This window comes from Pseudophryne corroboree, chromosome 7 (assembly GCF_028390025.1).
Source record: "Pseudophryne corroboree isolate aPseCor3 chromosome 7, aPseCor3.hap2, whole genome shotgun sequence".
Lineage (NCBI taxonomy): Eukaryota > Metazoa > Chordata > Amphibia > Anura > Myobatrachidae > Pseudophryne > Pseudophryne corroboree.
The window spans coordinates 45332209-45355926 of record NC_086450.1 but is presented as its reverse complement, the minus strand read 5'-3'; the positions used below and the strand labels follow the sequence as shown (position 1 = coordinate 45355926).

General features: G+C 49.4%; 1 long non-coding RNA gene across 11 annotated transcripts in view; it reads right to left on the bottom strand.

The window, feature by feature from the left end:
• LOC134944504 (uncharacterized) overlaps positions 1–23392 on the bottom strand; it is a 37706-nt gene extending 14314 nt beyond the window's left edge. Inside the window, exon 1 of one of the 11 annotated variants that reach the window (XR_010181869.1) lies at positions 23289–23392. This is a non-coding gene — a long non-coding RNA (uncharacterized LOC134944504). Of the gene's footprint in view, positions 1–128; positions 233–4492; positions 4594–6680; positions 6746–22683; positions 22703–23059; positions 23172–23288 lie in introns of those variants that run through there. The other 10 variants (XR_010181876.1, XR_010181877.1, XR_010181878.1 and 7 more) reach the window with 10 other exon arrangements.
• Between the last annotated feature and the right edge of the window lie 326 nt (positions 23393–23718).

The following is a 23718-nucleotide window of genomic DNA, read 5'->3' as shown; positions in this document are numbered from 1 at the left end:
GCCTGCAGTCGCACGTTTCAGTTTTATATGGTTCTACATGGACTTATATCCTTCCCTACATCCATTCGGATCAGGCAGAGACAACGTTGATATAATAGAGGTTATATTATAGAACATCAATTGCTTACAGTTCTTTTCGTAGCCTCTCACCGATGCTGCTCTGTGTCCTCTGGTGCAGGCAGGGTATAGATGTAGACTCATAGGGGGGTTGAGAGAAAGAAGTGAAACTTAGGAGCTGTGTTTAACCCTCTCACTGCTGCTATTTCTTTCATTCACATCCTTGTGCAGAGACTATTTTGCCTATTTTTAGGCGGAACACATTCCAAAATCAATGTTTGTCTTCTTAATTGATTTGTGTAACCTTGCACCGTGACTTGTTTTTCAAGAAACTTTTCCAAAATAGCATCTTTTTTTATTTATTTTACACCTGACATAACTAAGAAGTGTTTTTTTTTTTTTTTAAATGAATAATGCAAGATCCTTAATTGTAAACACATTTTTTTTCTTCATCAAGTAACGCTTTCTGGCTACAAGTATCTATCCACCTTTCCTGAACAGTAAAGCCTGGACTGTGCCGACAGGTTGTCCTAATAATCAGCCCTTGAAAAGGCAATTTCCCTATTTAGCAATAACTTGCATGTAATGCATACAATATGTAGGAATGATATAGGCCAGTGGTTCTCAAACTCGGTCCTCAGGACCCCACACAGTGCATGTTTTGCAGGTAACCCAGCAGGTGCACAGGTGTATTAATTACTCACTGACACGTTTTAAAAGGTCCACAGGTGGAGCTAATTATTTCACTTGTGATTCTGTGAGGAGACCTGCAAAACATGCACTGTGTGGGGTCCTGAGGACCAAGTTTGAGAACCTGTGATATAGGCAGAAGACAGTACTCACAAGGGGGGGGGAGGGTGTAGGGCCTGACATGCGGGATGAAGTAGGGGCACCTTGACCATCACCTGCTGGGAATACAGCTTGTGAATTGGCTCTAGCACAGCCTCCCTGCTTGAGGGAGTTGTCGGCAAGGCAGATTTGAGGAAACGGCGGGGGGGAGACGTCTCGAATTCCAGCTTGTACCCCTGAAATACTACTTGAAGGACCCAGGGATCCACCTGTGAGCAAGCCCACTGATCGCTGAAATTTTTGAGGCGGCCCCCCACCGTACCTGGCTACACCTGTGGAGCCCCCGCGTCATGCGGTGGACTCAGAGGAAGCGGGGGAAGAATTTTGATTCTGGGAACTGGCTGACTGGTGCAGCTTTTTCCCTCTTCCCTTGTCTCTGTGCAGAAAGGAAGCGCCTTTGACTCGCTTGCTTTTCTGAAGCCGAAAGGACTGTACCTGATAATACAGTGCTTTCTTAGGCTGTGAGGAAACCTGAGGTAAAAAAATTTCTTCCCAGCTGTTGCTGTGGGTACGAGGTACCAGAGACCATCCCCAAACAGTTCCTCACCCTTATAAAGGCAGAATCTCTATGTGCCTTTTAAAGTCAGCATCACCTGTCCAGTGCCGGGTCTCTAATACCCTCCTGGCAGAATGGACATTGCATTAATTCTGGATGCCAGCCGGCAAAATATCCCTCTGTGCATCCCTCATATATAAGACGACGTCTTTAATATGCTCTTATGTTAGCAAAATAGTATCCCTGGCTGACAGGGTCACAGACCACGCTGCAGCAGCACTATCCATGCTGAGGCAATTGCAGGTCTCAGTCTAGTACCTGAGTGTGTAAATACATACTTCAGGATAGCCTCCTGCTTTTTATCAACAGGTACCTTCAAAGTGGCCGTATCCTAAGACGGCAGTGCCACCTTTTTTGACAAACGTGTGAGCGCCTTATCCACCCTAGGGGATATCTCCCAGCGTAACCTATCCTCTGGCGGGAAAGGGTACGCCATCAGTAACTTTTTAGAAATTACCAGTTTCTTATCGGGGGAATTTTCACACACTGCATTCACTCATCTGATGGGGGAACAAAACACTGGCTGCTTTTTCTCCCCAAACATAAAACCCTTTTTTAGTGGTACTTGGGTTAATGTCAGAAATGTGTAACACATTTTTTATTGCCGGGATCATGCAACAGATGTTCCTAGTGGATTTTGTATATGTCTCAATCCCGTCGACACAGGAGTCAGACTCCGTGTCGACATCTGTGTTTGCCATCTGAGGGAGCGGGCGTTTTTGAGCCCCTGATGGCCTTTGAGACGCCTGGGCAGGCGCGGGCTGAGAAGCCGGCTGTCCCACAGCTGTTACGTCATCCAGCCTTTTATGTAAGGAGTTGACACTGTCGGTTAATACCTTCCACCTATCCATCCACTCTGGTGTCGGCCCCACAGGGGGCGACATCACATTTATCGGCATCTGCTCCGCCTCCATATAAGCCTCCTCATCAAACATGTCGACACAGCCGTACCGACACACCGCACACACACAGGGAATGCTCTGACTGAGGACAGGACCCCAGGAAGCCCTTTGGGGAGACAGAGAGAGAGTATGCCAGCACACACCAGAGCGCTATATAACACAGGGATTAACACTATAACTGAGTGATTTTCCCCAATAGCTGCTTGTATATACAATATTGCGCCTAAATTTAGTGCCCCCCCTCTCTCTTTTTAACCCTTTGAGCCTGAAAACTACAGGGGAGAGCCTGGGGAGCTGTCTTCCAGCTGCACTGTGAAGGGAAAATGGCGCCAGTGTGCTGAGGGAGATAGCTCCGCCCCTTTTTCGCTGACTTTTCTCCCGCTTTTTTATGGATTCTGGCAGGGGTATTTATCACATATATAGCCTCAGGGGCTATATATTGTGATTATTTTGCCAGCCGAGGTGTTTTTATTGCTGCTCAGGGCGCCCCCCCCCAGCGCCCTGCACCCTCAGTGACCGGAGTGTGAGGTGTGCATGAGGAGCAATGGCGACAGCTGCAGTGCTGTGCGCTACCTTGGTGAAGACTGATGTCTTCTGCCGCCGATTTTCCGGACCATCTTCTTGCTTCTGGCTCTGTAAGGGGGACGGCGGCGCGGCTCCGGGAACGAACACCAAGGACGGGTCCTGCGGTCGATCCCTCTGGAGCCAATGGTGTCCAGTAGCCTAAGAAGCCCAAGCTAGCTGCAAGCAGGTAGGTTCGCTTCTTCTCCCCTTAGTCCCTCGCTGCAGTGAGCCTGTTGCCAGCAGGTCTCACTGTAAAATAAAAAACCTAAAATATACTTTCTTTCTAGGAGCTCAGGAGAGCCCCTAGTGTGCATCCAGCTCGGCCGGGCACAAAAAACTAACTGAGGCTTGGAGGAGGGTCATAGTGGGAGGAGCCAGTGCACACCAGGTAGTCTAAAAGCTTTCTTTTAGTTGTGCCCAGTCTCCTGCGGAGCCGCTATTCCCCATGGTCCTTACGGAGTTCCCAGCATCCACTAGGACGTCAGAGAAAAGGATTTACCGGTAGGTATTAAAATCCTGTTTTCTGTGTTTCCTGACCTTTGTCCTCAAGGCACATGTCCTGGTTTTAAGGAAATCCATACTTGTGCACAGGTAACTAGCTCAAGTTCAGAACATGGGGCTCCCTGAGGTTAGCATAACTAAACTGCTTCAAAACATCACTAAACTTATTCTGAATACTAAGTAAACTGTGACATTAGTAAGAAGTAGAAGTTTAACGGTCACAGGGATCATCTAGCCTTAGTCAGCGGTGAACGTGCAGTAACAACTGCATTATCGCAAATGCGAATAGTGCAAGGTGAAGAGCAGAGAGGGATTCGCCGGGATGGAGCTTAGTTGCAAGCCCTGTCCCTGTGTGCAGATTTTAATATATGCATGTGATAGTTAAAAATTATCGCATTGCAATTAAATGCGCTATTTTCGCTGCATAAACACACTAATTGCGGATTTTCGTAAATAGGGCCCTAAGTGTTAAATTAATTTATTTCATGTTCAGAACAAGTTACTGATGTTTTGAAGCAGTTTATCCTCAGGAGGCCAGTGTTCTGAACTTGAACCCAGGTGACTTAATTAGTACCCGTTATTTTTATTTAACCATCTGTGCTCAAGCATGAAGATTATTAAAACTGTTGGGTAACACTTCACATTTAAACAACATGTGCAGATTTGCAATCATTTTAGTAGAGTGACCATATTATCCCTTTTACCTGGGACGCTCATGAATTACACAGATTCTGTGGCTGGCTGACTTCAAGCCTACATTGCATCTGGTTTTAATCAGCCACAGAGAGAGGCGTAGCGTGGAGACATGACACCCGGAGCAGGGTCATGTCACGGCACCACCACCCACTACATACATACATACATACATAGGCACAGACATACATAAACACACAAATACAGTATACACAGATATATACAAACATAAACACACAAATATACATGCACAGACATAGACACACACATACTATATACAAAGATATATATGTACACAAACATACATGTATACACATTAGCACACAGACATATACACACAAACACACAGTATACACACATTAATTCTCACCAAGAAGGCAGCAGCAGAGCAGCTCCTCGTTCCAGCCTGGAGGGGCGGAGCTTCTATGTGATTGACAGGCTGGACCTCCGTGGGTAGTAGGAAAGGGAAGGGGAGGCCACCACACTGCCTGCATGTTCCAGATCACTGAATGCAGATCCTTGACAGCCAGAAAAGTTTTTCTGACAAGCCTCCAAACCTCCCCTCTTCCCTAACAACACACCACACTGCACTGCACTGGAGTCTCTGCACTGTGCAATCAGTGATATGTAACATGCAGGCAGTGTGGTGGCCACCCCTTCCCTCTCTTCTAGTCATCATCGCCTCCTATCCCTGCCGGAGATCCCGGCTCTCCGCTGTGCAGTGAGCCGGCACCTGGAGCTCAAGCTCCACTTGTTCCACCCTCCCTACGCCCCTGGCCACAGACAGAACCTGTGTAATTCATGAGCATCCCAGGTAAAAGGGATAATACGTACTTGCCTACTTTTGAAAAAGCATTTCAGGGAGATGTGAAAGTATCACCTATCAGCGCAGACATGTACCGCTACATCTGAGGGGCGTGTCATAAAAATGACTTACATCCACATGTAAATGAGCCCCAAAGTTAGTAATATCTATTTGTTGAAGAGAAGCAGTGGCGGTTCTTGCCACGGGCAAGCGGTACTTTTGCCCGGGGCACCGCCTTCCGGAGGGCGCCGCACCAGGGCAAGATCTGCCACTGTGCCCCCCGCAGTGCCCTGCTGTGCCCCCCCGCTTTGAAGGGAACCAGACGCGTAGCGTCTAGTTTCCCTTCATTGAGAGGACCATAGTTGTGCGGTGCGCGATGACGTCATCGCGCACCGCACAGCAAAGGTCCTCTCCATGAAGGGAAACTAGCCGCTACGGTCTATTTTCCCTTCGTGTAGAGGACCTTTGCTGTGCGATGCGCGATTTCGCGCACCGTACAGCTTAGTGGCACAGACACTAGGGGTCATAATTGACCTCTAGTGTCTATGCTGTTCTATGGGAGAGACGTAATAACGTCTCTCCCATAGATCGCAGAGAGAAGAGGAGAAGAGCGGCGCCGCCGGCGGAGGGGGGGGTCTATCCAGCGGTCTGGATCAGGAATGGGGATGGTAAGTATACTTTTTATTTTTTTATTTCAGCGCCGTGACCACGCCCCCAATTGAAGCCACGCCCCCATATTTTGCCCGGGGCGCCACAAGTCTTAGAACCGGCCCTGAAGAGAAGACACTGATATTTTGCAGAATTTGTTTGTGTATTGTGCTTTAAAAGAGGTTCCATGTACCGTAAGTGGACAAGAGAAACTTTATTTAAAATGAATGTAGCCATAGGGATTATTGTGCCTTATAACCAATACAGGGAAATTGCACTGATGAACCCATTTGAATGTATGTATCTGATTTCTTTATTTTTCCCCTCAAGAATGTAACATCTGCATAATGGGGGTAAAGAGCAATCAGGGAGATTGCTGGACTATTCAGGGAGTCTCCTGCAGAATGGGGGAGGGTAGGCAACTATGGATAATATGGTCACTCTATTTTAAGACACGCATGAACTGACGGTCTCTGTGCAGGGATATGGCTGGTAGATTAGGAACTGTGGGGGTAATTCTGAGTTGATCGCAGCAGTATCTTTGTTAGCAATTGGGCAAAACCATGTGCACTGCAGGGGAGGCAGATATAACATGTGCAGAAAGAGTTAGATTTGGGTGGGTTATATTGTTTCTGTGCAGGGTAAATACTGGCTGCTTCATTTTTACACTGCAAATTAGATTGCAGATTGAACATACCACACCCAAATCTAACTCTCTCTGCACATGTTATATCTGCCTCCCCTGCAGGGCACATGGTTTTGCCCAATTGCTAAAAAATTTCCTGCTGCGATCAACTTGGAATTACCCCCAGTGAGTGTATTATATCAGCCCAGTACTGGACTTCCCTTATTTACTAATAAATATAACCGTCCTCTACCTCTTCACTCAGCCCTGTGTCCAGTATAACAAACCCTCGCCCCAAGCTGACATCCCGACACTACAATAGCACAATTGTTTTCTCTATCAGAGACACAAGCCTGCAGTCACACGTTTCAGTTTTATATGGTTCTACATGTGCTTAAATCCTTCCTTACGTCCATTAGGATCAGGCAGAGACAACGCTGATACAATAGAGGTTATATTTATAGAACATCAATTGCTTACAGTTCTTTTCGTAGCCTCTCACCAATGCTGCTCTGTCTCCTCTGGTGCAGGCAGGGTATAGATGCAGACTCATAGGGGGGTTGAGAGAAAGAAGTGAAACTTAGGAGCTGTGTTTAGCCCTCTCACTGCTGATGTAGCTGCTATTTCTTTCATTCACATCCTTGTGCAGAGACTATTTTGCCTCTTTTTAGGCGGAACACATTCCAACATCAATGTTTGTCTTCTTCATTGATTTGTTTTTTAAGAAACTTTTCCAAAATAGCATCTTTTTTTTATTTTACACCTGACATAACTAAGTGGGTTTTTTTTTAAATGAATAATGCAAGATCCTTAATTGTAAACACACATATTTTTTTCTTCACCAAGTAAAGCTTTCTGGCTACAAGTATCTATCCACCTTTCCTGAACAGTAAAGCCTTGACTCAGAGCCGGATTAAGGGGGGGGGCCCGGGGATACGTACCCCGGGCCCCCCTTTCCAAAAGGGCCCCCCGCTACACCGCAGACCGGATCTCTCTTCCGATCCGATCTGCGGCGCTGTGCTCCCCGGCTCCCGTCCTCACTGCAGCAGCTGCGCACAGACAGTACAGCTGAGCTGAGCGGACGGCTCAGCTGTCCAATAATGTATCAATGAAACAGCCTGCGTGCCCAGCCAATGACTGAGCGGCAGGCTGCTTCATTCATACTTTATTGGACAGCTGAGCCGTCGCTCAGCTCAGCTGTACTGTCTGTGCGCCCGCTGCTGCAGTGAGGACGGGAGCCGGGGAGCACAGCACCGCAGATCGGATCGGAAGAGAGATCCGATCTGCGGTGTGGCAGGGGGTGTGCTGCTTGGGGAGGCAAATATATATATATATATATATATATATATATATATATATATATACACACACACATATATATATATATATATATATATACACACATATATATATATATATATATATGTGTGTGTGTGTGTATATATATGTATATGTGTGTGTGTGTATATATATATATATGTGTGTATATATATATATATATATATATATATATTCTGCCTTCTCTATTAGGGACCCCACTCTCTTAAGTGCCCCGGGCCCCCCTGGTCTTAATCCGGCTCTGCCTGGACTGTGCCGACAGGTTGCCCTAATAATCAGCCCTTGAAAAGGCAATTTCCCTATTTAGCAGTAACTTGCATGTAATGCATACAATATGTAGGAATGATATAGGCAGAAGACAGTACTCACAAGGGAGGGGGGGGGGTGTAGGACCTGACATGCGGGATGAATTAGCCCTGTGTCTGACCCCCCCACCCTCCCCACCCCACCCCACCCCCACAAGTCAGAGTAACCAGTGGTGCAAGTAGAAAAAATGTCTTACGGGTACTGTGTGCGCGCGCCGAAGGCGCGCGCGCAAAAAAATGGGTGTGGCCAAATGCCACATGGGGCGTGGCCAATGAAAATGGGGGCGTGATACACATATGGGGGAGGGGCAGATACACGTATGACCCCAATAGTGTCAGATACACGTTGCACCACAGTGATAGATATACATTGCCCCACAGTGCCAGATACATATAACCCCACAGTGCCAGATACACATTGCCCCACAGTGCCAGATACACAAATGTCCCCAGAGTGTCAGATACACATTGCCTCACAGTGCCAGATACACATTGCCCCACAGTGCCAGATGCACATTGCCCCACAGTGCCAGATACACAAATGTCCCCAGAGTGCCAGATACACATTGCCCCACAGTGCCAGATACACATTGCCCCACAGTGCCAGATACACAAATGTCCCCAGAGTGCCAGATACACATTGCCCCACAGTGCCAGATGCACATTGCCCCACAGTGCCAGATGCACATTGCCCCACAGTGCCAGATACACATTGCCCCACAGTGCCAGATACAGAAATGCCCCCAGAGTGCCATACATTGCCTCACAGTGTCAGATACACATTGCCCCACAGTGCTAGATACACAAATGCCCCCACTGTGTCAGATATACATTGCCCCCCGTGCCAGATACAGAAATGCCCCTACAGTGCCAGATATGCCCCCAGTGCCAGATATCCTCCAGTGCCAGGTATACATGCCCCCCTGTGCCAGATATCCCCCAGTGCCAGGTATATATGCCCCCCTGTGCTAGATATGCCCCCAGTGCCAGATATCCCCCAGTGCCAGGTATACATGCCCCCCCAGTGCCAGATATCCCCCAGTGCCAGGTATACATGCCCCCCCAGTGCCAGATATCCCCCAGTGCCAGGTATACATGCCCCCCCAGTGCCAGATATCCCCCAGTGCCAGGTATAACATGCCCCCCCAGTGCCAGATATCCCCCAGTGCCAGGTATAACATGCCCCCCCAGTGCCAGATATCCCCCAGTGCCAGGTATACATGCCCCCCTGTGCCAGATATCCCCCAGTGCCAGGTATATATGCCTCCCTGTGCCAGATATGCCCCCAGTGCCAGGTATACATGCCCCCCTGTGCCAGATATCCCCCAGTGCCAGGTATATATGCCCCCCTGTGCCAGATATGCCCCCAGTGCCAGGTATATATGCCCCCCTGTGCCAGATATGCCCCCAGTGCCAGGTATACATGCCCCCCTGTGCCAGATATCCCCCAGTGCCAGGTATATATGCCCCCCTGTGCCAGATATGCCCCCAGTGCCAGGTATACATGCCCCCCTGTGCCAGATATCCCCCAGTGCCAGGTATATATGCCCCCCTGTGCCAGATATGCCCCCAGTGCCAGGTATATATGCCCCCCTGTGCCAGATATGCCCCCAGTGCCAGGTATACATGCCCCCCCAGTTCCAGGTATAACATGCCCCCCTCCCCTACTCACCGCTGCCGTCGCTGTCCTCCTGTCTGTCATGTGAGGGAAGGAGAGTGCAGCCTGCGCCTCTCGTTCCCCTCAGTCTTCGGCGGGTGTCTCAGTTTAATTCAGCGCCGATCCGTGAGCCAATCAGAGCTCGCGCGTGCGGGCTCTGATTGGCTCACGGATCGGCGCTGAAGTAAACTGAAACACCCACCGGAGACTGAGGGGAACGAGAGGCGCAGGCTGCACTCTCCTGCCCTCACATCAGAGGCGTGTGCGGCGGTGCGGCGTGGGGGAGGGAGGGAAGGAAGAGGAGCGGCGGCCCGTCGGTGTGGGTACGGCGTACCCACGGCTAAATTCTTACGGGTACGCCGTACCCACCCGTACCCGCCCACTTGCACCACTGAGAGTAACTGACTGTGTGGCATACTGGAATGATAGATTTTGGAAAGATCCAAAAGCCTTTTGATACTTATCAGTGAGTGGGGGAGTTTATAGCCCCAAAACGAGTTAAACCAGTTACTTGCAGACCATGCCACATGTAGGGGGTTAGTACAGGAAGTGTAGGGGGATTTTGAGTAGAAGGAACTAAGCACAGGGTAGAGTTCAGTGTGAGGTGAGGACAGAGATGGAGGGCACAGGCTAGTGTCCAGGAGGAACGCAGGCTGGGGACTGTGGAACAAGCATGGTACTCCACAGTCCCTGGAATTATGGAGAGAAGAGCAGCATGTGGGTGTTGCTATGAAGAGAGGGAGAGCCCATATCTGCAGTGTAACAGGAGAGCATACTTGCCTACCTGACCCTCTCCATGAGGGAGAAAATGCTCTGTTCCTGGACTTTCCTGGTAATGTATGATTGCCATCACCTGTGGTGAAACACCTTTCTTATCAATTAACTAGCTCACCACAGGTGATGGCAATCATACATTACCAGGAAAGTCCAGGAACAGAGTATTTTCTCCCTCATGGAGAGGGTCAGGTAGGCAAGTATGCAGGAGAGCCAGCAGCTTCAGTGAGAGATGGAGAGTGCAGTGTGAGAACCACAGTATGCAGAGTACAGTGGATGGAACCAGGAACAAAGGGGATCCCCACCTTCAATGGTACCCAGGAAGTAGGACGGGAGGTGTTAGTCTTCGAGAGAGGTCTATCTGGGTGAGTGGTAGGAAACCACATGTGGCAGGGGGCCCCTATTGATGTGTCCATGAGATATCCCATTTAGATAGAGCCCCCAGCAAATAGGGGAGAGCACACCAAAATGAATCTCAGTTTGCGGACACCGCACTACTGATTCCCAGAGACTGCGCTGGCGGCTGGTATGTACTGTACTGTAATGCTGTTGTCACAATCCTGACTGTAGGTTTTAAAGGCACAGCTGCAGCATTCTACAGTTTCGTATTACAACCCACAGCCGCAGTCTTCTACAGTCTGGTCTTAAAGCCACAGTCGCCGTGTTATTCAGCCTTGTCTTAAAGTCATAGCCACAGTCATCGTTGCACTCACAGTTGCGTTTCCAGTTATATCCAGTACCAGCCCGGATTACAGTTGCATTCAGTATTCTGGTTCACAGTGCAGTTCCCAGTCTCACCAGTAACCAGACCGGTTCTCAACCTCGTCAGTAATCAGCCCAGTTCTGCGCAACTGCAGGAAACCTATTTCGTAGTAACCTTGAGTACACAAGCACCTACTCCTGTGACATTATATCCAGTACATTCACCATCCTGCTATCAACCTAGAGTCCCTGGTGATCCAGTGGTCAGGATACGGCTCCCTCTGCCGAGGCCCAGGTTCGATCCCCGGTCAGGGATTGCTCCTTCTTCTCACTGATTCCTACAGACCTGCCTAATATACACATAGTCCTCCAGTCGCCAGCACAGACTTCACTAACACCGGGTTCACAAAAACCACAGTCATGACAGTAGGAACTGGCCCCATGGACCCGGCAGAAAGTGTTTGTCTGACGCAGGACCTCCTAAGCAATATTGCAGGACGCTTGGAGGGTTTGGAGTCGACTCAGCATCAATTGGCACAGTGTCTGCAGCGGAATTTGTTCTCCAGAGATTCTCTGACCTTCTCCACTAAGACTCCTGACCAACTGCAGATTTTCTACCAGATGTTATTACAGTTACAAGAACTTTTGTCTAGTATTCTTTCTGTGATGCCTGATCTCTTCAGGAATACTACCAACGTTGTTGATCCTGTTTTGTCCCATCCAGTTAATAGAGTCTCTTCCTCTGTGCAAGGAAAAGTTGTTCATCAGAGCTATCCACGGCCCCAGCTCTCTGAAGCTGAACGTCAGTGGTGTAGGGAGCTACACCTCTGTCTTTACTGTGGAAATTCCGGTCATTTTGTTAAAGACTGCATTCTTCGCAAGCCAGGGAATGGTGAAAAATCTCAGTTTCATAGCGCTCATGTCTGCAAGTCATCCACGATACCCGATCCTGCTACTGCTGATGGGGGTATCAAGAAGGCTACTCTGAAAGAGACTCAAATTTATGACTGGGGTCCGGTGATTAAAAGACCTTATCCCAAGTTGGCTGTCCAGAGAAGAATGTTCAAGCCATTAAGGGTCACAGAGGAGTCCGTGTCTACAGCCCAAGGAGGGGCGTCCATGTCTACAGCCCAAGGAGGGGCGTCCGTGTCTACAGCCCAAGGAGGGGCGTCCGTGTCTACAGCCCAAGGAGGGGCGTCCGTGTCTACAGCCCAAGGAGGGGCGTCCGTATCTTCAGCTCCAGGGAGGGGTTCAGAGCGTCAGCCCCAGTGAGGGGTTCAGAGCGTCCAGCCTTAGTGAGGGGTTCAGAGCGTCCAGCCCCAGTGAGAGGTTCAGAGCGTCCAGCCCCAGTGAGGGGTTCAGAGCGCTGCCCAGCCAGAGAGTCTACAGAGCGCTGCCCAGCCAGAGAGTCTACAGAGCGCTGCCCAGCCAGAGAGTCTACAGAGCGCTGCCCAGCCCTGTGAAGTGGGGGCTCTTGCCTCAGCCCAGCCCCGTGAAGTGGGGGCTCTTGCCTCAGCCCAGCCCCGTGAAGTGGGGGCTCTTGCCTCAGCCCAGCCCCGTGAAGTGGGGGCTCTTGCCTCAGCCCAGCCCCGTGAAGTGGGGGCTCTTGCCTCAGCCCAGCCCCGTGAAGTGGGGGCTCTTGCCTCAGCCCAGCCCCGTGAAGTGGGGGCTCTTGCCTCAGCCCAGCCCCGTGAAGTGGGGGCTCTTGCCTCAGCCCAGCCCCGTGAAGAGGGGGCTCTTGCCTCAGCCCAGCCCCGTGAAGAGGGGGCTCCTGCCTCAGTTCAGCCCTGTGAAGAAAGGGCTCCTGCCGGTCCAACAATATTCCAGGCTCCACCTGGTCAGTACGTCCTGGTTCCAGTCGGTCCAGCAATACTCCAGGATCCGCTTGGTCAGTCCGTCCCGGTTCCAGACGGTCCAGCAATACTCCAGGCTCCGCTTGGTCAGTCCGTCCCGGTTCCAGCCGGTCCAGCAATACTCCAGGCTCCGCCTGGTCAATCCGTCCCGGTTCCAGCCGGTCCAGCACTACTCCAGGCCCAGCCTGGTCAGCCCATCCCCGTTCCATCCGGTCCAGCGATACTCCAGGACCAGCCTGGTCAGTCTCCTTTGGCTCCAGCCAATTCAAGTATCCTCGGATCCAATCCAGTCCTCCTCGTCCAGCCAAAGATTTCTCCAGTTTCAGTCTATTCAAGCCCATCTGGACTCAAACCGATTCCAAGCATTCGTCCGAGTAAAGAACTTTTGTCAGTTGGTTCCAGTAAAGGACTTCCACCATCTAGTTCTAAAATTAGACTTCAGTCTGTCTCTGTTTCCTTGTCTTCCAGCACTGAGTCCACAGCTTCCGCAGGGAATTCTAATATCTCATCTCCTCGATGTAGGGATAATTCTGCTGTAGCATCTAAAGTCAAGAAAAATACCAAGGCTATTGACCTAATGTCTGAATGTGTACCTCAGTCTAATGTTGATTCAGTGGCATCTGTTTCCTTGAATCCAATTTTATCCTCCACTCAGTCTTCAGAACATTCAGCCGATGCTCCCGTTTTCTGACCCATTGCTTTCTGAGCCAAATAATGCCTTGATGAACCAATACATTAGGAATTTCAGGAATACCAAGAATTGGAAAACAGTACAAAGACAACAGCCTGATGATTTAAGAGTTGGTTACGTTTCCATTGATTCCACTCCAAGTTCCTTGTGGTGTTCTGAACTTGTTAATGCAGCTTACAAAACGCATGTAGTTACTCCCAAAGAAGACTGGTATCTTCCAATAGACTTGGACTCAGACTCTGAATTTGATCCAGTTTATGATGCTACTTCTTTCAGGGGAGGTCCCATGTTTTCTAAGGAAGTTTTTTCTTTACAGGAAATTCCGCTCTCCCTGGTCAAAACCAAATGTTCCCGTAAGAAGAAGAGGCATCAACGAAGGTCCTAAATTCTTCTGTATGAATTTCTCAAGTTCCTCTAAGATTCAAGATGGGTGTCCGGAGTCCACCCTTGAAGAGGGGGATCCTGACTGTAGGTTTCATATTTGGTGACTTACCCCTGCCATCTGTCCCGGATCCTGTGTCTTTTTCTCACTGAGTTAAACAGCTTGTCAGCACTATGAGTTTTCCTGATTCTCTGCCTGAAAGGTAATAGTTAATAAGCTCCACCTGTGGTGATCTCCTGTGTGAGGCTGAATTCAGTAATCTGAAGTTCAGGCTTCAGTGTTCTCTCGGCCTACTAGGCCTCATTCTACATCACAGCCTAGTCTAGAGTAGTCACATGACAGTGACTGTTCACCTGATCCCAGAGTTGTCCAATCCTCTGCCAGCCTAAGACTCTCTGCATCACCTAATCCTGCTCACCAATCACCAAGGACCAGGAAGTATAAGTTGGGAGGCTGAGTTGGAAACTGGGCCAGTTCCTTGTGTCACACTCACAGCTATGTGTGAGCTTAGAAGCTGAACTCCCTAAGGTAACATTTGTACTTTGGTTCCTGTAAAACTCTGCTCTTTGCTACCCAGTCTGCTGTACAGTTGTGTTATCATTGATATCCAGCCTTGTTTTAAAACCACAGTTGCAGTCTTCTACAGTCTGCTCTTGAAGCCATAGTCACAGTATACTACAGTCTTAAAGGCACAGCTGCAGCATTCTACAGTTTCGTATTACAACCCACAGCCGCAGTCTTCTACAGTTTGGTCTTAAAGCCACAGTCGCCGTGTTATTCAGCCTTGTCTTAAAGTCATAGCCACAGTCATCGTTGCACTCACAGTTGCGTTTCCAGTTATATCCAGTACCAGCCCGGATTACAGTTACATTCCAGTCAGGGCCAGTGCTAGGGTGTTCGGCGCCCCCCTGCAAACTATAAAATTGCGCCCTCCCATATTCCGTTGGCGTGCGCCGGGAAAAGGGGTGTGGTCTCACAAGTAAGGGGCATGGCCACACAATAGTACCCCCATTTAAAATTACGCCACAATGTAGCACAATCTTATTAATCTTATACGTAATGCCCCACCCGTAGTAGTAGCATCCTTATATGTAATGCACCCCAGTAGTAGTAGCACCCTTATACATAATGCACTCACAGTAGTAGTAGCATCCTTATACGTAGTGCCCCCCCCCAGTAGTAGTAGCATCCTTATACATAATGCACCCAGAGTAGTAGTAGCATCCTTATACGTAGTGCACCCCCAGTAGTAGACGCGTCCTTATATACGTAATGCCCCCCCAGTAGTAGTAGCGTCCTTATACGTAGTGCACCCCCAGTAGTAGAAGCGTCCTTGTACGTAATTCCCCCCTAGTAGTAGTAGCGTCCTTATACGTAATGGCCCCCCCAGTAGTAGCATCTTTACATGTAATGCCCCCCCCCCTGTAGTAGTAGCGTCCTTATGCATAATGCCCCCCCAGTAGTAGCATCCTTATACGTAATGCCCCTCTAGTAGTGGTAGCATTGTTATACGTAATGCCCCCCGAGTAATAGTAGCGTCCTTATATATAATGCCCCCAAGTAGTAGTAGCGTTCTTATACGTAATGCCCCCCCAGTAGTAGTAGCATCCTTATACGTAGTGCACCCCCAGTAGTAAAAGCGTCCTTATACGTAATTCCCCATAATAGTAGTATCGTCCATATACGTAATGCCCCACAGTAGTAGTAGCGTCCTTATACATAATGCCCCCCCAGTAGAAGCCTCCTTATATGTAATTCCACCGTAGTAGTAGTAGCGTCCTTATAAGTAATGCCCCCCCCCAGCAGTAGTAGCGTTGTTACGCGTAATGCCCCCCCTGTAGTAGCGTCCTTATATGTAATGCACCCTCCCAGTAGTAGTAGCGTCGTTACGCGTAAAGCCCCCCCTGTAGTAGTAGCATTCTTATACGTAGTGCACCCACAGTAGTAGTAACATCCTTATACGTAATTCCCCCCTAGTAGTAGTATCGTCCTTATAAATAATGGCCACCCCAGTAGTAGCGTAGTTTCACGTAATGCCCCCCTGTAGTAGTAGCGTCCTTATACGTAATGCCCTCCTGTAGTAGTAGCGTCCTTACACGTAATTCCCCCCTGTAGTAGTAGAGTCCTTACACGTAATGCCCCCCTGTAGTAGTAGCGTCCTTATACGTAATGCCCCCCTGTAGTAGTAGCGTCCTTATACGTAATGCCCTCCTGTAGTAGTAGCGTCCTTACACGTAATGCCCCCCTGTAGTAGTAGCGTCCTTACACGTAATGCCCCCCTGTAGTAGTAGAGTCCTTACACGTAATGCCCCCCTGTAGTAGTAGCGTCCTTACACGTAATGCCCCCCTGTAGTAGTAGCGTCCTTATACGTAATGCCCCCCTGTAGTAGTAGCGTCCTTATAAATAATGGCCACCCCAGTAGTAGCGTAGTTTCACGTAATGCCCCCCTGTAGTAGTAGCGTCCTTATACGTAATGCCCCCCCAGTAGTAGTAGTAGCGTCCTTACATGTAATGGCCTCCCCCAGTAGTAGCGTCATTATACGTAATGCCCCCCCAGCACTAGCGTCCATAAAGTGCACGTACGCAGACATACCTCACACACACAATTCACACATATATACACACATACACACTCACCATACACACACACACACACACACACACACACCACTTACCTAAGCCAGTCTCCCTCTGTACTGCAGCCTGGTCAGTGTAGCTCCGCCCCTTCTATCCCATTTATCCCCGCCCCCTTTTGATCCGTTTAGCTCCGCCCCTTCTGTCCCGTACTCAGCCGCTGTCACACGGGGAGGGGAGGCAGGAGGTTTTTGATTCTGCAGGCGTTGCTGCCAGTGACTGTCATACAGTGACAGACACAGCAGCAGCAGAGGGGACAGGACGGCACAGCAGTGAAGGGATTCAGAGCAGGGAAAGCGCCTCTCCGTCCCAGCGCCTCCCTGCACTGCATCCCTTCGCTGAGCGGGTAGCGCCGGGCCTGATTCCAGTATTCTGGTTCACAGTGCAGTTCCCAGTCTCACCAGTAACCAGACCGGTTCTCAACCTCGTCAGTAATCAGCCCAGTTCTGCGCAACTGCAGGAAACCTATTTCGTAGTAACCTTGAGTACACAAGCACCTACTCCTGTGACATTATATCCAGTACATTCAACATCCTGCTATCAACCTAGAGTCCCTGGTGATCCAGTGGTCAGGATACGGCTCCCTCTGCCGAGGCCCGGGTTCGATCCCCGCTCAGGGATTGCTCCTTCTTCTCACTGATTCCTACAGACCTGCCTAATATACACATAGTCCTCCAGTCGCCAGCACAGACTTCACTAACACCGGGTTCACAAAAACCACAGTCATGACAGCTGTCCCATCATTGTTTATGCTGTTATTGCCAGTGAAGCGAATGGAAGGAAATGCTAACCTGATATAACCCATATGAATATTGTGCTGGAGAGAGAACAAGAAGTTAAATGTTATTGTCGTGATAACCCTGTCTGAATAAACTGCTTGCTTATGTGATGAGACAGCCTGTCGTTCAATGCTTTAAAAATGATGGATGGACCTGGCGCTGCCCGGCTATCACAGTTGTAGACGTGCTAAATTTAGCACATCTACGATCAGATCTAAATTGCCCCCATAGTCAAAATGTCAACATTCTGAATGTTGACGCCACAATGTTGACATGATCTGAATGTCAACATAGACATTATGTCAACAATCAAAATGTTAGCATTGATATAATGTCAAAGGTGTGGGAGACATACCCCCTTTACACCAAGCTTTTGACCTGGGTTAATTCGGGTTGCGGCTCGGTGTAAAAAGGTTTACCTGGGTCCAGAGGCACGGCTAGCTTGCAGGGTTGGTCCTGGGAAGGACCTGGGTCGCGATGCACTGTAAACGTATAAGCCTGGTTGATGCGACCCAGCACCCATTCACAGAATGGGAAGAGGCGACGTTTGGAGATCATTTCATCTCCTCCGCAAACGTTGGCGGTGACGTCACTGAATTGGCATATTGCCAGGATGGGCTACCTGTCTGAAAGGGCTCTCTGCCGAGTTGCACTTGAGAAGGAGCCACGTACAAATCCCAGGGGCGACTTGCCATTTAGGTATAAAATCAGTATTAGGTGGCAAACATAATTAAATATATAAGGGGAAGGGCATATGGCACAAATTAAGGAAACCTATATAAGGAAGGGAGGTGGGTGGCACAATTTAATTAAACAGAAGGGGCACTTGGCATATTTTAATTTAACATTATTTACAGGGTTGCAGCAGGTGGCATATGGTAAATTACATAATGTATTTTATTAAATATATGCTATCAGACTTCTCCAGATACCCCTTATGTGCAAATAGACTCCTCCACATACACCTTATTTTCACATACACATACCATGCTTACCGACTTTCTGGCTGCCACATGCGAGAGAAGGCAGCCATGTCGGAAATATAGGGGGCGTGGCCCCATCAGGGTGGGCGGCACAGGGGCGTGGACACATTATTATGTCATTGTGGCCTCACCCCTTGCTATTCAATGCACAGATTACCGGTATTGAATAGCTGGAGGCGGGACTACAATGACGTGATTCAGTGCAAATCTTGTCATTGGCCTCCCCGGGCCACCCACTGAGGGAGGCTGCGGGTGGGTGAGACCGGCCTCCGGGAGGTTTGCCTATCTTTCCAACCGATTTTCGGGATACTATCGGCTGATCTGGAAGAATAGGCAAATATGACAAATACACAGATACAGAGAGACAAATGGCGCCCTCTAGTGTAGTATATAAATGAGACAAGGGGCAATCTGTAATAGCTATTATATATTACCCAGCGTCTCAAATGAACGAAGTGGTAAAAAAGAAAATAGGGATCGACATGGCTTCTCAAAAAAAACTCATGTGAGTATTAGAAACCTTACCATAGGTTCCCACAAAACAAGAAGCGGTGCACATACTGTATAGTGAATACAATCAGCAAAAAATATATATTGTCCATATACCAGAAGCGGGTGTGGTTCCAAGGTTCCACAGTCATTAGGTCGACATCTATTGGTCGACAGTAACTAAGTCGGCACCTGAAATAGGTCGATGTTGTCATTAGGTCAACATGAACTAGGTCGACATGGCAAAAGGTCGACATGAGTTTTTTTACTTGTTGGGGGGTCGTTTTCTTCATAAAGTGACAGGGAACCCCAATTAGTGCACCATGTCCCCTCGCTTTGCCCGTTCCCAATTGTAGTCCACGTGGATCGTAAAGTATGAAAAAGATCAAAAATGTGAAAACTCATGTCGACCTTTTGTCATGTCGACCTAGTGACCATGTCGACCTAGAAACCATGTAGGGCGACCAATAGTGGTCGACCTAATGACTGTCGACCTAAGGGTGGTCGACCTAAAGACCGGATACCACCAGAAGCAGAGCTGTAAGTAGACATTTTGGTGCCCTGTACCGGAAAGAGAATTGTTCCCCCTCAATATTTAAAATAGAAACAGTGCACGCCAAAAGGCGCGCTAAAGATAGAGGGGTGAGCTTCAAGGGAATAGGGCGTGGCCACATAATAGTACCAATTCACATTACACATTATTCAAATTACACTGCACAGCAAGAGCTCCTTATACACGTCACGGCACAGTAAGAGCCCCTTATACACGTCACGGCACAGTAAGAGCCCCTTATACACATTGCAGCACAGTAAGAGACCCTTATACACATTGCAGCACAGTAAGAGCTCCTTATACATGTTTCAGCACAGTAAGAGCCCCTTATACACGTTACAGCACAGTAAGAGCCCCTTATACACGTTACAGCACAGTAAGAGCCCCTTATACACATTACAGCACAGTAAGAGCCCCTTATACACGTTACAGCACAGTAAGAGCCCCTTATACACGTTACAGCACAGTAAGAGCCCCTTATACACGTTACAGCACAGTAAGAGCCCCTTATACATGTTGCAGCACAGTAAGACCCCCTTATACATGTTGCAGCACAGTAAGAGCCACTTATACACATTGCAGCACAGTAAGAGGCCACTTATACACATTGCAGCACAGTAAGAGACCCTTATACACATTGCATCACAGTAAGAGCCCCTTATACATGTTTTAGCACAGTAACAGCAGCTTATACAAGTTACGGCACAGTAAGAGTCCCTTACACACATTTAGCACAGTAAGAGCCCCTTATACATGTTACAGCACAGTAGGAGCCCCTTATATGTTATACCAGGTAGAGCCCCTACACAATGGGGGGTGGTGTGTGTGTGTCCCACATGTACTTAATTCCACCAGTGGATCACAGACACATCTCCTGGTGGGTTCACTACGATCTGCCGGCGGCCGGCCTCCCAGCGACCAGCATACCGGCGCCGGGTTCCGGTATGAATGGTCGACCATGTTATGGTCGACAGTCATTAGGTCGACCACTATTGGTCGACATTGACATGGTCGACATGGACACATGGTCGACACATGAAAATGGTCGACACATGAAAGGGGGGGCGACATATGAAAAGGTCGACATGAGGTTTTTTTTACTTTTTTTAGTGTCGTTTTTTGCGTAATGTGACTGGGAACCCCAATTAGTGCACCGCGTCCCCTCGCATGGCTCGCTTCGCTCGCCATGCTTCGGGCATGGTGCCTTCGCTACGCTCGGCACAGATTACCGTTCCAATCGTAGTCCACATGGATCGTAAAGTATGGAAAAGTTCCCCAAAAGATAAAAAAGTAAAAAAACGCAGGTCGACCTTTTCAAGTGTCGATCTTTCATGTGTCGACCATTTTCATGTGTTGACCATGTGTCCATGTCGAACATGTCAATGTCGACCAATAGTGGTCGACCTAATCACTGTCGACCATAACATGGTCAACCATGTGAACGGATACCCCGGCGTCGGGAGGCCGGCCGCCGGCTTACCGACAGTGTGGCGAGCGCAAATGAGCCCCTTGCGGGCTTGCTGCGCTCGCCACGCTACGCACGTCACACTATTTTATTCTCCCTCCAGGGTGGTCGTGGACCCCCACAAGGGAGAATAAGTGTCGGTATGCCGGCTATCGGGCTCCTGGCGCCGGTATGCTGGTCGCCGGGAGCCCGACCGCCGGCATACTGAAGACAACCCCTCCTGATTCCTACTACCCACCTCTGACCCAGAAGTCCCGTAGAGTGCAGCCGCTGACAAGGAATTTGCGCTGCAACACAAATATGGCGGGTAATCAGGATCACGGGGCACAATGCACTCTCAGCTAAAGTGTGCTATGTGCAAAGCACACTTCGTGCACACGTAGTTATGGCCCTGACCAGAAGTATCCCAGGCTTTATGTTCGTCTAAACCATTCGCTGCAACAATCCTACGTCATCCAGCTTTCATGGCTCCAAACATGGAAGGAAGCCGATAATAGACCATATAGAGCCTGATTCAGAGTAGCAGACAATGCAGACATTTACAGGGTTGTGTGATTATTGGCCGCCTGCACCTGCCACACTGCGCCCACGTGGCCAATCACTAGCAACGATAGTTGCAAAGAGGATTTATTTGCAAAGTGATTGACTTACAGGTAATGGCCAAAACGCAGGATGCCCGTATATTATTTTATAACATCAAAATATATGTATTTTTAAAACTTATACACCATAATAGATTTAAGAGTACACGAGGAATGTATATTGGTAGGATATTTACAGCGGTAAGATGTGGTATCGTAGTAACATTTAATTGAATTATCATCTGTATCAAGATAAAATATTAAACACTGTCTGGAGACAAATATCGGGGCAGTAAATCTGCACAGACCCCAATAACAGGGAAGGGTTGTGGGATCAGACATAAGTCTGTACAAGGTTAGTAACAAATAATGTAATTCGGGCCTTATTCAGCTTCAGTTGCAACTTGGCTAAATTGCCGATTATTGGATGACTGTGCATGCACTGCGACCGCATCAGACGTGCGCGAAGGCCAAAATGCAATAGCAGGCCCAGCCAAGTGTGATCACACAGCAGGAAATGACCGTTAGTGGGAGGTCACATGGTGTTTGTGGGGGGTGGTTGGGAATCTGCAGGCGTGTCCATTTCAGGGCATGCATCTGACGTCAGGTGCGATTGAAAACATGGTGCCGCTGCATCTGCATCCGCGTATATCCTGTGTAGGCATGGGTCAACCAGTATTGTTGATGGTGCTGGTGGGTGTGATATGCGTGACCGCCGGTCAGCATACCGACGCCGGGATCCCTGCAGCGGAATCCCGGCAAGGGGTGGAGGTGAAAGCAGCAAGCACCTTGCGGGCGCACTATGCTCACCACGCTGCGGTCTCAGCGGCGACCTTTCTATTCCCACTCTATGGGTTTCGTGGATACAGAGTGGGAAAAGTCTCTGTTGGTCGGCATGCCGACCGTCGGGATGGTGAGGGGGAGGGTTATTGTTTAGGGGGAGGTTATGTGACCGTCGGTCTGCTGGCTCCCGATTTCTGCATATGCATCACACTCGGGGTCAGACTGGCACACAGGGGCACAGGGAAACCCCCGGTGGGCCCCACTGTCTGAGGGCCCACCCACTCCTCTAGGGATCATGTACTAAGCTGTGCACTTCAATTATACATACATTATACTGCACTGACCTGTGGTGTATTTTGTACAGTGCACTGCTGTTCTGGTACTTTGCCATGCATGCACAAGCAGTATTTACTATATATATTTATTAAAAGTCCCAAACCATGCACTCGCTAATGGCTGACACCTGCCTTTGGATAAAGACGCCCTGTTGTGTGTTAAGGACACAGGACCTACTTGCAATTCTCCCCGGCAGAACCTTCTTCCACACCCAGCATCAGCCTGTCTGTTTTCACTGCATCCAGCAGCGCAGCACTGGGGGCTCATTTGGCACGGCCGATAACATCTACAACACATGGTGAGAGCGGCAGCTTTTGGACACCCAGCCGCTTCCACCTTCAACACCCGGCTTAAGCTGCAACCAACAGAGACGGCTTTTCCACCTGAGCGCTTCCAACATGGGGATCAGCGCTCACAGCAGCGCCACAGACACCATAAGGGCTCACCATCTCTGAGCGCGCCCAGCAGCCACGATCACTCATTGCCTCCGCTGGCACATCGGAGGTACACCACTGGGACGCCTACAGCAAGTCACATTTACTGACCGACGTACCAGCACTGCACATCCCGGTCCCGCTGGCTGTAAAACACGGGGCTCTGGACACCAAGCCCTACACCAGTGTCCTATTACCATCCATCCCAGGTGCTATACATGCTGTGCTGCACCCAGGGCCGGTTCTTGGCCTTGTGGCGCCCCGGGCAAAATATAGGGGCGTGGCTTCAAATGGGGGCGTGGTCACGACGCTGAAAGAAAAGATGAAATTAAAAAAAAGTATACTTACCATCCCCGTTCCTGATTAGGACCGCTGCAGACCCCCTCCGCCGGCGGCGCCGCTCTTCTCCTCTCCTTTCTTGGATCTATGGGAGAGACGTTATTACGTCTCTCCCATAGAACAGCATAGACACTAGAGGTCAATTATGACCCCTAGTGTCTGTGCCACTATGCTGTGCGGTGCGCGATGACGTCATCGCGCATCGCACAGCAAAGGTCCTCTACATGAAGGAAAACTAGACCGTAGCGTCTAGTTTCCCTTCATGGAGAGGACCTTTGCTGTGCGGTGCGCAATGACGTCATCGCGCACCGCACAACTAAGGTCCTCTCAATGAAGGGAAACTAGACGCTACGCGTCTGGTTCCCTTCAAAGCGGGAGGACACAGCAGGGCACTGCGGGGGGCACAGTGGCGGATCTTGCCCTGGTGCGGAGCCCTCCG